The sequence below is a fragment of the Pongo pygmaeus genome, chromosome 21, assembly GCF_028885625.2.
Source record: "Pongo pygmaeus isolate AG05252 chromosome 21, NHGRI_mPonPyg2-v2.0_pri, whole genome shotgun sequence".
NCBI lineage: Eukaryota > Metazoa > Chordata > Mammalia > Primates > Hominidae > Pongo > Pongo pygmaeus.
The window spans coordinates 38,825,312-38,838,645 of NC_072394.2; the positions used below are offsets into that span (position 1 = coordinate 38,825,312).

Here is a 13,334-nt window from a genome sequence, read left to right on the forward strand (position 1 = left end):
CAGGATTGCCTGTCATTCATTCACTCATTGGTTTTTGTTTGTTTGTTTTGGGGGGTATTTTTTGAGGCAGAATCTTGCTATGTCACCCAGGCTGGAGTGCAATGGCGTGATCTCAGCTCACTGCAACCTCCACCTCCTGGGTTCAAGCGATTCTCCTGCCTCAGCCTCCTGAGTAGCTGGGATTACAGGCACGCCCCACCACGCCCGGCTGGTTTTTGTATTTTTAGTAGAGATGGGGTTTCACCATGTTGGTCAGGCTGCTCTCGAACTCCCGACTTTGTGATCCGCCTGCCTTGGCCTCCCAAAGTGCTGGGATTACAGGTGTGAACCACCGCGCCCAGCCCATTCACTCATTTGTTTATGCATTCCTTCCTTTGACAGATATTTGTTAAGCACCTACTAGGTTTCAGGCACTGTTTCAGGCCCCAGGCTATTGTAACAGACAGGACCCAACCTCAACTTTCCTGAGGTTATCAGTCTGGTGGAAGAGATAGACAATAAGTAAAATAAATAAACAGATGCTGTGCTCCTGGGTGACATGGGAGTGAGGAAGGGGGTGAGGGAGGCATCTCTGAGGAGGTGACACTTGGGCTGAGCCCTGAATGAATCAAGGGAGAAGCCACACGAGGGTCTGGGGCAGAGCATTCCTGGCAGAGGGAACAGCCAGTACGATGCCCTGAGGCAGGAAACAGGAGGCCAGTTGGGCCGAGGACTGAGAAAGGGAGGCTGGGGGTGGGAGAATGGGAGGGGTAGGAATGTTCAAGAAGGAATCATGTGGCCTTCATGAGGGGTTTGGCTTTGGTCAAGAGCTCAGGGGTGAGACTAGGGTGGGACTGGAGAACTGGGAGTCATTAGGGCAGAAGGGGTGGAAGGGGGTGATTCAGATCCCAGGGGATGAGGCGCACTGGGGAGGCGACTGAATGGGAACACACACCTGACCAAGAGCCTGAGCAAGACTGGAAGTGCCTCCTTAGCGTGGGGTCAGAGAGGCCTGGATGAGAACCCCAAGCTCTGCACCCCCTCGCCGTGTGGCCTAGGGTCTCCTTTTTGCTGGGCCTCAGCTTCTTCATCTGGTAAATAACGAAATTGATCCCTGTGCCCCGGCTGCTAACTTACGAAGTGCTGGGCTCCTGGGAGACACTCTGGGGTCTGGAAACCCAGCCCTCTTGGTAAGCTGGGGAGGATGGGGCTGGCCTGGATTTCTGGACTTATTTCCCCTGAGGTCTCTACACCAAGCCCCTGGGGAGCACAGGGAAGCAAGCCAGCCGCCGTGGAGACTGACCCAGGCCAGAGCTTATCCCAGCCCCAGCCCCTTTAGAGAGCTGAGAACCAAAGTGGGAAACTGAGGCCGACACTAGCACTTAGGAGGGAAGGAAAGGGGGGCTCCACTTAGTCAGTACTCTGTGCCTGCACCCTTTGTGGCACTTTAGCCATATTGTCTTGGAATTAGACATAGATTGGGGTCTCCATTGTTCAGATGAGGAACTGAGGCTCAGAGAGGGAGGTGACCTGCCCAAAGTCACACAGGGAGTGTGTGCGTTCCAACCCTAGCCTGTGTCTCGGCCAGCCCTGAGGCAGCTGAGGAGGGGGCTCGGGGACTCATTCCTCACCTGCCCACAGAATGCGCCCTGGGCCCTGCTGTACACACAGGGAGGTGGCCTTCACTGGGCACCCCCTCCGTCCTCCATGCCACACTGGCCTGCCTTCTATTTCTCAGAACCTGTGAATCTTTTTCCAGCCTCAAGGCCTTTGCACATGCTGTCCCCTGTGCCTGGAAAATTCTCTCTCTCTCTCTCTTTCGCATACACACACATATCATCCTGTCAATTCCTACTCATCCTTCAGACTTTAGGTCAGACCTCACTTTGTCCGTGTGAAGTGCTCTCCTCAGCCCATCTACCCCATCTCCCAGGCTCCAGGGGCTGCTGTCACCGTTATCCACCCGTGTGGTTAGATGTTTATGATCTCCCTTCCCTGACACCCTGCCTGGGGCCTATCACAGAACAGGGCCTGAGGAAGCGCTGGCTGGATGGGTGCTTGGGCCACTGCCCTGCGACTCTGCCCTGTGGGGGTATGAGCTGCAGGGAGTACCCAGGAGACCTGGCCCCACTGGGTGCTGCCCCCTTCCCTACTCCTGAGACGGACTCCATGGTTCCCATCTCCCCCGGGGCGTGACGTCAGTCATTAAGTGGCTTCTGCAGTGAGCCGGGGCTGCGTGGGCTGTGGTGCGTGTGTGTGCACGTGGCCCTGGGTACATGCATGTGTGCGCACGGGCCTCCGTGAGTAATTCCAGCGGTGCTTCCCCACGCTGTCGCCATGGAGAGGCTGCTCCCGCCCACCCAGCCCCAGGTGGCTGCCTCTGCCACCCTTTCCGGTCCCTCTCCTAGCCTCTCCATGACCCAGATTCGACCTGCCTTGCCTCCCACATTCACAGGCTCTGGCTTCTGGAAGCTCAGGGTTCAGGGGCCTCTCCCTAAGACATACCTCTCAATCAGGATGGGCTCCAGGTTCCAGCAGTGCTTGTGGAGGCTACGTGGAAAGAGAGGGGGCCCTGGCATGCCATTACCTGGGCGGGCACCTGACTCTTCCACCCAGATTGTGCAACCTGGAGATAAAAATGCCTCACTGGGGGATTCAGAGGCTCTGCTGTGGCCCTCCAGGACCCTCCCTAGAGCTGCCCCCTCCTCTTTTAGCCTCCTTCTTGTTCTCTCTGCTCCAGCCACACCAGCCTCCTTGCACCAGTCCCTTCACCCAACACACACACACCAGCTGCACCTCCATTCCACAGTCACCATCCCTCTACCAGGAATGCCCTTTCCCCAGGCATCCACAAGACCCACCCATCACTTCTGCCCAAATATTGCTTTTGCAGAAAGACTTTCCTGACCCTATCGCACTGCATTCTTCTTTACCTTCTCTAATTGGCTTCCAAGAAGGTATTGTTGCATGACGTTACATTATATAGTCATTTATCTGTTACCTTTCTCCCCAACTAGAATGTAGGCTCTATGGGGGCAAGGACTTAGTCTTCTTTGCTGCTGTATCCCAGAGCTTTGAGTGCCTGGCACATAGTAGGAGCTCAGTATCCAAATATGTGTTCAATGAATGCGTGAACCTAAAGCACTTAGCCCAGAGCCTGGCCCTCAGCGGTCAGCAATGTAGCTATCACAGTCAGCACTGCCTTTTTTTTTTTTTTTTTTTTTTTTGAGATGGAGTCTTGCTCTGTCACCCAGGCTGGAGTGCAGTGGCGCAATCTTGGCTCACTGCAACCTCCGCCTCCCAGGTTCAAGTGATTCTCCTGCCTCAGCCTCCTGAGTAGCTGGGATTATAGGCACATGCCACCACACCCGGCTAATATTTATATTTTTAATAGAGACAGGATTTCACCGTGTTAACCAGGCTGGTCTCAAACTCCTGACCTCAGGTGATCCGCCCACCTCGGCCTCCCAAAGTCCTGGACCTGGCCAGCGCTGCCATTCTCAACCATGCTCAGAGCAGGAGTGTAGCAAACATTAGTCTCTGTGCCGGATGGTCACACATATTTGATCACTTGTGGCCCTCACGATCAAGTCCATGAGAGAGATGCAATTATTACTAGTCTCATTTTCTGGATAAGGGCATGAGGCTTTAAGAAGTCCCAGAAGTCCCTGAGACTGGCTGGGCCGATGAGATTGAGGCCCAGGCCTGCCTGGTCCCAGCTTCCAAGGCCACACCAGCTCTGAGGAGCCCACCTGCACACACAGCAGTCTTGGGAGTCCCATTGAAACAACATCGTGGCAGTGGGGACTCTCGCCCACCGAGGAGGGAAGCACCACCTCCGGAAAGGCTGGAGCCCCAAGGTCTAGTCCGAGGTTGACATCCTCCTACTGGGTGACCTTGGGCCAGCATCTGCCCCTCAGCACCGCAGAAGTGCAGTGAATGGGGTTACTCGACCGGCTTGAGACCTCTTCCAGATCTGATGTTCCCACATCTAAGAGGATGATCATCCCAAACCCCTCACCCAGAACCCAGCACACACACACGCACACACACACACGCACGCACACACACACGCACACACCACACACACCACACATGCATGCACACACACCACAGACACACACAGACACACACACCACACACACACACCACACACTGCATACACACACGCACACACACCACAGACACACATGCACACGCACATGCACACACACCAGACACACATACACACACGCACACACACCACATACACACATACACACACACCACACACACGCACACCATACACGCACACCACATACACACACACGTGCACACACACCACAGACACACATATACACACACACCACAGACACAAACACATACACACACACCACATACACACACATACCACACACATACCACATACACACACACCACATACACACAGGCGCAGGCGCACACACACACACACCACAGACATACATACAAACACCACACACACACACCACACACATACAGGCACACATGCACACACACACCACATACACATACACACACACCACACACATACAGGCACACATGCACACACACACCACATACACATACACACCACACACACACGCATACACAGACACATACACACACACCACACACACACACCACACACATACATACACGCACACCACACACCACGTACACACACACAGGCATACACACACACACCACATACACACACACCCCACACATGCACCACACACACGCATGCACACCACACACACACCACATACACACACCACACACATGCGCACACACACGCCACACACACATGAACACACAGGTGCGCACACACACACCACACACACACACACTGGCATGCGCACATACACACCACAGGCACACATCACATACACACACCACACACATACACACACACCACACACACATACACGGACACCACACACACACACCACATACACACACCCAGGCATGCACACACATACCACAGACAGACACACACCGCATACACACACACACACCACATACACATACACACACCACACACACACACCACACATACACCACATGCACACACACACACCACCTACACACACCACCTACACACACACCACATACACACACCACCTACACACATACATACCACATACACACACACCCCCCACATGCACACACACACAAACACACATACCACATACACACCACATATACCGTGAGGGATAGATGGAACTTTTGATCTTCCTCTGGGGTGATTCCAGGGGCCTATTGAAGACTTCTCACCCTGAAGGCAGCCTTACTTAGCCTCAGTTTCTCCATCCATAAAACACAGACCATAACGAGCCCTGCCTGCTCTCTCAGGGCGGTTGCATTCAAATGATTCAGAAGAGGGAGAGTGGTTTTTGAGAGCTGTGCCCTTTTAAAGAGTGACTGCCCACCGTGGAACAGGAAGTTGACCTGTTCCCCAGGGAGGAGTTTCTGGGAAGAAAAACCTTGAGGCACCTGAAGCTGCAGAGGAAGAACCATCTTTATTCCCATATTCCAGGCAGGTAAACTGAGGCTTAGATTTGGGACATGATTATCTCTAGGTGGTATGGAGCTGGTAACAAAAACATCAGTGGGGAGGAAGGTCCCTAAGGGGAAGAGTGGGTTCCCTTAACAGACACGCCTGACCTCGTAAGTTTCCCTGAGGCAGCCCTGTACTCCCTTGTCATGGGGGTAAGGATCAGTACACATGGACTCTCCTGAGAGCTTGTTAGAAAATGTAAGTTCTGGGGTCTCACTCCATTTAGACTTGGGTAAGTCCTAATTCAGGGGTTCTGGGAACCCAACTTGAGAAACACTGACACAGAAACGAAATAGCGAGAAACCAAAACTATTCTATCCAGAACATGCATTCAACTGACATTCACTAACAACCCTTCCGTGTCACACCCTGGCCAGCCTGCAGGACCCAAAGATACTCCCCAGTGCCATAAGGGAGGCATATGTGGAAATTGGCAGGCACTCCTACCCTTCTCCCTTCTTTGAATTTATTTTGGTGTTTCTTTTCTAACTTTTGGAGTTGTTTATCATATTATTTTTCAGTCTGTTTTTTTCTTTTCTTTTTTTAATATAAGCACTGAAGACTATACGTCTCTAGATACAGCTTTAGCTGCATCTCACAGATGTTGATATATTGTATTTTCATTATCATTCATTTCTAAGTCTTTTCTCATTTTCCTTTTGGTTTCTTCCTCAGCCCATGAGTTATTTAGAAATAGATGTTTTTTAAATTTCAAAAATATAGGTAATTTTCAGTTATCTTTTGTTACTGCATTGTTTCTTTGGTATTTGTTGAGATTTGCTTTGTAGCTTAAAACTTGGCAAATTAGGCCAGGCGTGGTGGCTCACACCTGTAATCCCAGCACTTTGGGAGGACAAGGCGTGTGGATCACCTGAGGTCAGGAGTTGGAGACTAGCCTGGCCAACGTGGTGAAACCCTGTCTCTACTAAAATACAAAAATTAGCCGGATGTGGTGCCAGGCGCCTGTAATCCCAGCTACTCAGGAGGCTGAGGCAAGAGAATCGCTTGAACCTGGGAGGCAGAGGTTGCGGTGAGCTGAGATTGTGCCATTGCACTCCAGCCTAGGCGACAAAAAAACTTTGCCAATTTTTGTAAATGTTACATATATGTTTGAAAAAACACATATTTGCTAATTTTGGCATTCAAAATTTTCTCTGTTCTTGATGTCCAGTGACAATTCTGGTGTGTTAGAGAGAACCAAGGGCTGTCGGACCCAAGAGGAGATTCCTGATCCAGTCTGTGTGTCTCAGGGAAGGCCTTCTGGAGGAGGTACTACTTAAAGATGTAAGTGTTAGGCTAGAAGGCAAGATGGCAAAAGCATTCCACCCAGAGGGAACAGCATGGGCAAAGGCATGTAGGTATGGAGTAACTCTTGGCAAAAATGGAAACACTGATAAAATTTGCTAGGAATCAGGGTGAGGTAAGATCAGTCTAGTGGAGGTGGCAGGGTCAAAGGAGTGATGTTTATTAGAGAAGATATTACTAACACAGCCATAGAGAAGAGGACATCAGGTGGCAGGAGCTGTGGAAGCAATAATACCAGCCAAGATCCATTAAGCTCTTATTGCTTGCTAGGCACTATGCTAAATGTTCTATGTGATTGCCTCGTTTAACCCCCTTTAATGGCTCTGTGAGATAAATACCATTATCTCCATTTATAGGTGAGGAAATGGAAACCAGAGAAGTTGAGTAACCTGCCCCAGGTCACACAGCTCCAAATGGTAGAGTCAGGATTGGAAGTCAGCCAGATACAGTCTGACTCTGGCTCCCACATTCTCAGTCACTATGCTGTGGTTCCTGGGTGTGATGGGAGTTGCTGGAGAATAACGTGTGGCTGGCTGTGACTGGAGCTTGGATTACCTGATACACAGCAAGGCTAAAAAGCACAGGCTGGCCAGGCATGGTGGCTCATACCTGTAATCCCAGCACTTTGGGAGGCTGAGGCGGGTGGATCACTTGAGGTCAGCAGTTCGAGACCAGTCTGGGCAACAAGGCAAAATCCTGTGTCTACCAAAAATACAAAAATTAGCTAGGCATGGTGGTGCATATCTGTAATCCCAGCTACTTGGGAGCCTGAGGCACAAGAATTGCTTGAACCCAGGAGGTGGAGGTTGCAGTGAGCCAGGAGGTTGCTGGAGGTTGCACTCTAGCCTAGGCAACAGAGTGAGACTCTGTCTCAACAAACAAACAAACAACAACAACCAAGAAAACAGAAACAAAAACATAAAAAGCACAGGCTGGACAAGATGAGGGCTTTACATTCAAGAGAATTGGGTTCCAGTGCTGACTACTTCCTAGCTCTGTGACCTTGGGCAAGTCACTTCCACCCGAAGAGCCTTGGTTTCCTTATCTATAAAATGAGACCCATGCCCTTGCTCTGCCTGCCTTACATTCTGTGTAAGAAAAAATAAGATCATGCCTGCTTTGCAGTCTCTGAAGTGCTCTGCCCGTGTCTGTCATTGCTGGACCAACCCAGAGAGAGCTGGGAATGGCCAGCCAAGGGACAGAACTGCCTGCTGCCAGCACTGGGGAGCTATGGGTGGGCCTTGAGCTGGGGAGGGGCAGGGAAGACTGGAGCCTTGAAAGTGAAGCTAAAGAACCTCGCAGACCCATCAGTTAGCTCTGTCAAATTCTGTAAGTATTTGTAAGAGTTGAATGAGTTTCAACTTTGAGCCAAGTTTCAGCTCATGAGCTAATTCCAGTGGGTTGCATAGAGTGCAGATTCGAGGATTCCAGGCCTTATCCCATCAGTGAGAACATGAGGTTTCCATTAGTTATGTCTGCCACAGGTGTAGGAAATACAGCTGGTGGTGAGCTCTGAAGCTGCCAGTCAGGCTGTAGTCCGGAGGCTCTCAAGGGCACAGCAGCGCCTCCCAGGGGCTATTTTTTGTTACCACAGTAACTGAGCAGGGGCTACTAGCGTTTAGAGGGCAGGAAACTGGTAACATTCAGGCCAAACTTTCACAATGAAGAATTGTCCCAGCTGCGTTCCATGTGACTTTCAAATGTCCTGCCAGCCATTCCTGTAGGCAAAAATAACGAAACCGAAACAAACAAACAAAAAACCTGTTTGTAACTCCCTGATCCTGGACCCTCACTATATTTTGTATACAAGCTGGAAGTTACCTTTTTACCCAGTTTTAATATACCAGGAATGTAACTGTCATGAGTACCAAAGAAAGGATATGCTTCTTCTGTTGGTTCAGAATTTTACCAAGAGTTGGTCACCATTTTGGAAGGATCATCCCCTCTAGCTTGTGGTATCAGTGATATTTGAGCAGCTGATTCAACAGCACATCTTTCTCTGTCTGCATTTGTAACTGTCACAGATTCTGCGTGTAGGTGCTGGCATCTGATTCCTTCATTACGCCTTCTTGACAAGTTGTGTCCCAGCATTGTGCTTTACAATATGAGTCGTTTTATAAATTACTTTCTTTTCACTTCTCCTTTATATTTCAGTTAGGGCATTGTATGTTTTTAAATTACGTGTGTAGGTAGGTAATATGATCTATGAATTTTATTTCAGGAGAATAAAAGGGGACATAACAAAATATTTTCTATAAAAATGGCATTTGGGGTCCGAGGGGGTTGGATGGGGGTGGGAACATTGCAGCCCAACTCCTTCCTTTCTGATGGGGAAACTGAGGCTGGGGGTGGGGAAGAGGCTTGCCTTTGTTCATATGGAAAGTGGGAGGCAGAACTTGAAACATATACTTTAGGAAGATCTTTCGCACTCTGGAGTGGGGGGAATCTGGGGGCAGAAGACCAGTGACGTGCCTGGAACAGGGGAATGGGAGTGAAGGAAGGGGTGGCTGTGGCAATGGCAATGAAAACCAGGTGCGGAGTTTCGAGATGTTTTGGAGGCCACCAGGCAGCTGTCACTGGGCGCTGGGGGGCCAGGGGGGAATTGGAGGTGAGGGGCAATGTGCTTTCTTGAGGAATTCCTCCCTTTGCCGGAAGAACTGGCTTTCTGTGGCTGGGAACCTCAGAGGAAATCAGGCCATCCCACAGAGAGGCCAGTCAGACTCCTCCTGCCACCGCCCCCCCTCCAGTCCCCCACCTGCCCAGCAACCAGAGACCCAACCTGGCCCCGGCCAATTGGGCAGCCTGAGGCCAAAACAGCACCCATCCAATCCTGGGCGGCAGAGGCTGCCGCTCCCTGAGAAAATGATGTGCCTGTTCCGAGAAACCAAATATCCTACAATGAATCCAATTAGATTTCATAGGCACATGAAAACGCGATCCATCTTAAATGTCCTCTGCAAACCTCCAGCCACAGATAAATATTTTATTCCATTCCAAGCAGTCCCGGGCAGAATATCAATTAGCATCCAGCTGCCTCCCTGGCGGGTCCAGACAGTCCTGGCTGAGGAGGGGGCTCTGAGCTGAGAGGGGAGCCCCCAGTCTTTGCCACGTGCTGCTGCTTAGCCCTAGTGTCACCTCAGGCAGGCCGCTTTTCCCTCCCAGGCTGTGTGGCCTCACTTGCAGAATGGGTTTGCAACATCACCCTTCCTGCTTCTCCCTCAGTGCCCTAGTGCTGAGCAAGGAAGTTCATGTTCATTCATCTGACAAAGAGTCCCTGAGCAGCTGCTGGGTGCCAGCATCATGGTTAGCATTGGGGACACAGCCTTGAATAAGATAGATCAGTCTCTCCCCTCTGGCAGAGCTCACAATCTGGGTAGAGGGCAGCAAAAATAAGCACGTAAATGAAGACCGCTTTTGACAGAGATGAGTTTTACAAAACACACAGGCTGCTGTGATAGAGAAAAAGAGGGAGCACCCACTGTAGACTGAAGGATCAGGGAAGGCCTCCCTGAGGAGGTGACGTCTGTGCCAAGATCTGAATTGGGAAAGGTATTCTAAAAAGAGGTACAGCCAATGTGAAGGCCCTGAGGGAGGAAAGTGCTTGGTGAGTTGAAGGATCAGGAAAACCAGTGTGGCTGGAGCCGAGTGAATGACTAGGAGCGAGGTGTGAGAGAAAGCTGGAGACAGTGGCAGGGCCAGGGTCGGGGGTGTCGGTTCATGCTACATCTCTGTTCAGTAGATGAATTGTGAAACCATTCACAACTGCAAATGAGCAGGGCCAGGAAGACACATGGCATGCCAGTGGGAGGGCCACCAAGTCAGCGCAGATGCAAACCTGGCCCCAGGTTCCGTGCTAGAGCTCTACTGATGGGAATAGGCTGACGAAAAGGAACTACCTGTTACTCAGGATATCCCTCAACCTGGTCAGAGTCATTTGGGGTTCAAAACTCATCTCTACCACTTACCAACTGGGCAAGTCACTTTGCTTCTCTGGACTCAGTTTCCTCCTCTATAAAAGAAAAGGCATAATCTCACCTACACTTCGGGTCTGTTAAATGGGCTAATGTGTGTCAAGTGTCTGTTGGATCATATGTGCCTAATGAATGAAATAGTTGCTGTTACTACTGCTATCATCATCATTACAGTAATTCAGGCAGTGGCTCATGCCTGTAATCCCAGCACTTTGGGAGATCAAGATGGGAAGATTGCTTGAACCCAGGGGTTCAAGACCAGCCTGGCAACACAGTGAGACCCTGTCTCTACAAAATATTAAAAAATTAGCTGGACATGGTGGTGCATGCCAGTAGTCCCAGCTACTTGGGAGGCTGAGGCAGGAGGATTTCTTGGGCCCAGGAATTCCAAGCTGTAGTGGCTATGATCACAAACTCCAGCCTGGGTGATAGGGCGAGACCCTGTCTTGTAAAAAAAAAAAAAAAATTATTAAATACAGTAATTCATTTACTCCTCCTAGTCACCCTCTGTTACTACCTTCATCTTAACAATGGCTCAGAGAGGGGAAGCAACATACTCAAAGTTCACACAGATGGTGGAGGAATTGGGATTTTAGCCTGGGTGTGTTGGATTCTGTAGCTGGTATTACTTCCTCTTTGCCACTCAACTCTGTGATAATCTAGAACATGGCTTAAAGAGAGCACAGAATGAGTAGAAACATAGAGCCTTGTTCTCTGAGAAAAGAGGACAGAAAGAGGGGTGGATTTGCCCAAGGCTGTGTAGCTGGCAGAATAAGAGGCAGCCAGAGCGGATATGTCTTAGTCCATTTTGTGCTGCTGTAACAGAATACCACAGGCTGGGTAATGTACAATGAACAGAAATGAATTGGCTCACAGTTCTGGAGGCTGGGAAGTCCAAGTCAAGGTGCTGGCATCTGGCGAGGGCCTTCTTGCTATGTCATAACATGGTGGAAGGCATCACATGGCAGAAGGTCAAAGAGAGAGAGAAACAATGGAAAGAGGAGGTGAACCCACTCCTGCAATATCATTCATGAGACAGAGCCCTCATGACCTAAACACATCTTTAAAGTCCCACCTCCCAAGACTGTCACAATGGCAATTAAATTTCAACATGAGTTTTAGAGAGGACAAACAGTCAAACCATAGCAGAATGCAATCCCTGCATGGCCAACCAAGGGCAAAGGGAGCTTGTGTTACCTATAATCCCAGAGGGCAAAGCTGGGGCCAAAGAAGAAACCTCAAGGAGACAGATAGTCTGAGCTGCCCAGTGGTAGAACAGACTGCTTTGTGAGATAGTGATTTGCCCATTTCTGGAAGTATACAAGCAAACTCAACGTGTTTCCAGAGGAAATTTGTATTGCTTATCTATTGCTGCAAAACAACTTTAGCAGCCTAAAACAACACTAAACACATGTTATCACACAGTTTCTGTGGATCAAGAATTTAGGACCAGCTTAGCTAGGTGGTCTTGGCTCAAGGATCTCTCATTAGGTTGCAGTCAGGATGTCAGCTAGGGCTGCAGCCATCTGAAGGCTTAACCGGGGCTGGAAGATTTGCTTCCAAGCTCACTTATAGGGCTGATGGCAGGAGGCCACGTGGACCACTCCATAGGGCTGCTTGAGTGCCTTTGTAACACAGTAGATGTCTTCCCCCAGAGCAAGAGATCCAAAACAGCAAGTTGGAAACTGCAGTATCTTTCATAGTCTAGCTCTGAAAGTCACATACTGTCATTTCCACAATATCCTGTTAGTTACCCGAGTCAATCCTAGTCAGTATGGGAGGAGACTGACCATTCAAGGCTGTGAATACCAGGAGACGAGACTCATCAGGGGAGGAGGCTGGCTATCACAAATTGGACTATGAAATCTTGACTGTACCTTCCAGTGTCAGATGTCCCCTCTAAACCTCAGTTTCCCCATCTGTATAATGGAGGTTGGATTTGGTGATTCCTAAGAGTTCCCGTAGGTCTATGGTAGGGTGAACTCAGGGTCAGTGTGTCAGGCCAGCTGCAGAGCCCCAGGTGGTGGAACTCAGGGGCAGGGCATGCCAGAGGGGGACACAGAGGCCTGTGGTCACCCCCAAAGTCCGTGAGAGGCACCAATGCAGGCTGCAGGCTGTTCCCCTGGAAGGTACCATCCCCAGGCACTAGACCACCTCATTGTAAAGGAGGCGTCCCAAGCAGATAAGCTGTGACTGGCACATCCCTCCACTCCTGAAAAATCCCACGTAGATTAGATCCTATTTCATCCATCTCCCCTTCCAGCGAGCTTTTTCTGAAAGCTCCTCTACAAGAGACCATGTATGAGGGGGTGGAATGGAATGCGGGGAGCAGAGAGGATGGGCATGCATAGATGGTGTTTCTGTGTGTGACGTCAGTCTTCCCCACAAGACAGCTCTCTTAGTGAGCACTGGCCTAGCCCATGGGAGATGTTTACAAATATTTCTTGGATGTATGAATGAATGAATGAAGCAGAGACAAAAAAGAGTAAGCTGCCATTGCAGCTTGTGCAGAGCCTACC

The 13,334-nt window shown here is 50.1% G+C and overlaps 1 protein-coding gene across 4 annotated transcripts in view; it reads left to right on the forward strand.

Annotated features, from left to right (window-relative positions):
- DLGAP4 (DLG associated protein 4) overlaps positions 1-13,334 on the forward strand; it is a 223,829-nt gene that overhangs the window by 87,049 nt on the left and 123,446 nt on the right. The window contains exon 2 of one of the 4 annotated variants that reach the window (XM_054467216.2): positions 6,711-6,823. The exons of the other annotated variants lie outside the window; for them this stretch is intronic. The gene's annotated coding sequence lies outside the window, so the exon portion shown is untranslated. The remainder of the gene's footprint in view (positions 1-6,710; positions 6,824-13,334) is intronic. 4 annotated transcript variants of the gene reach the window in all.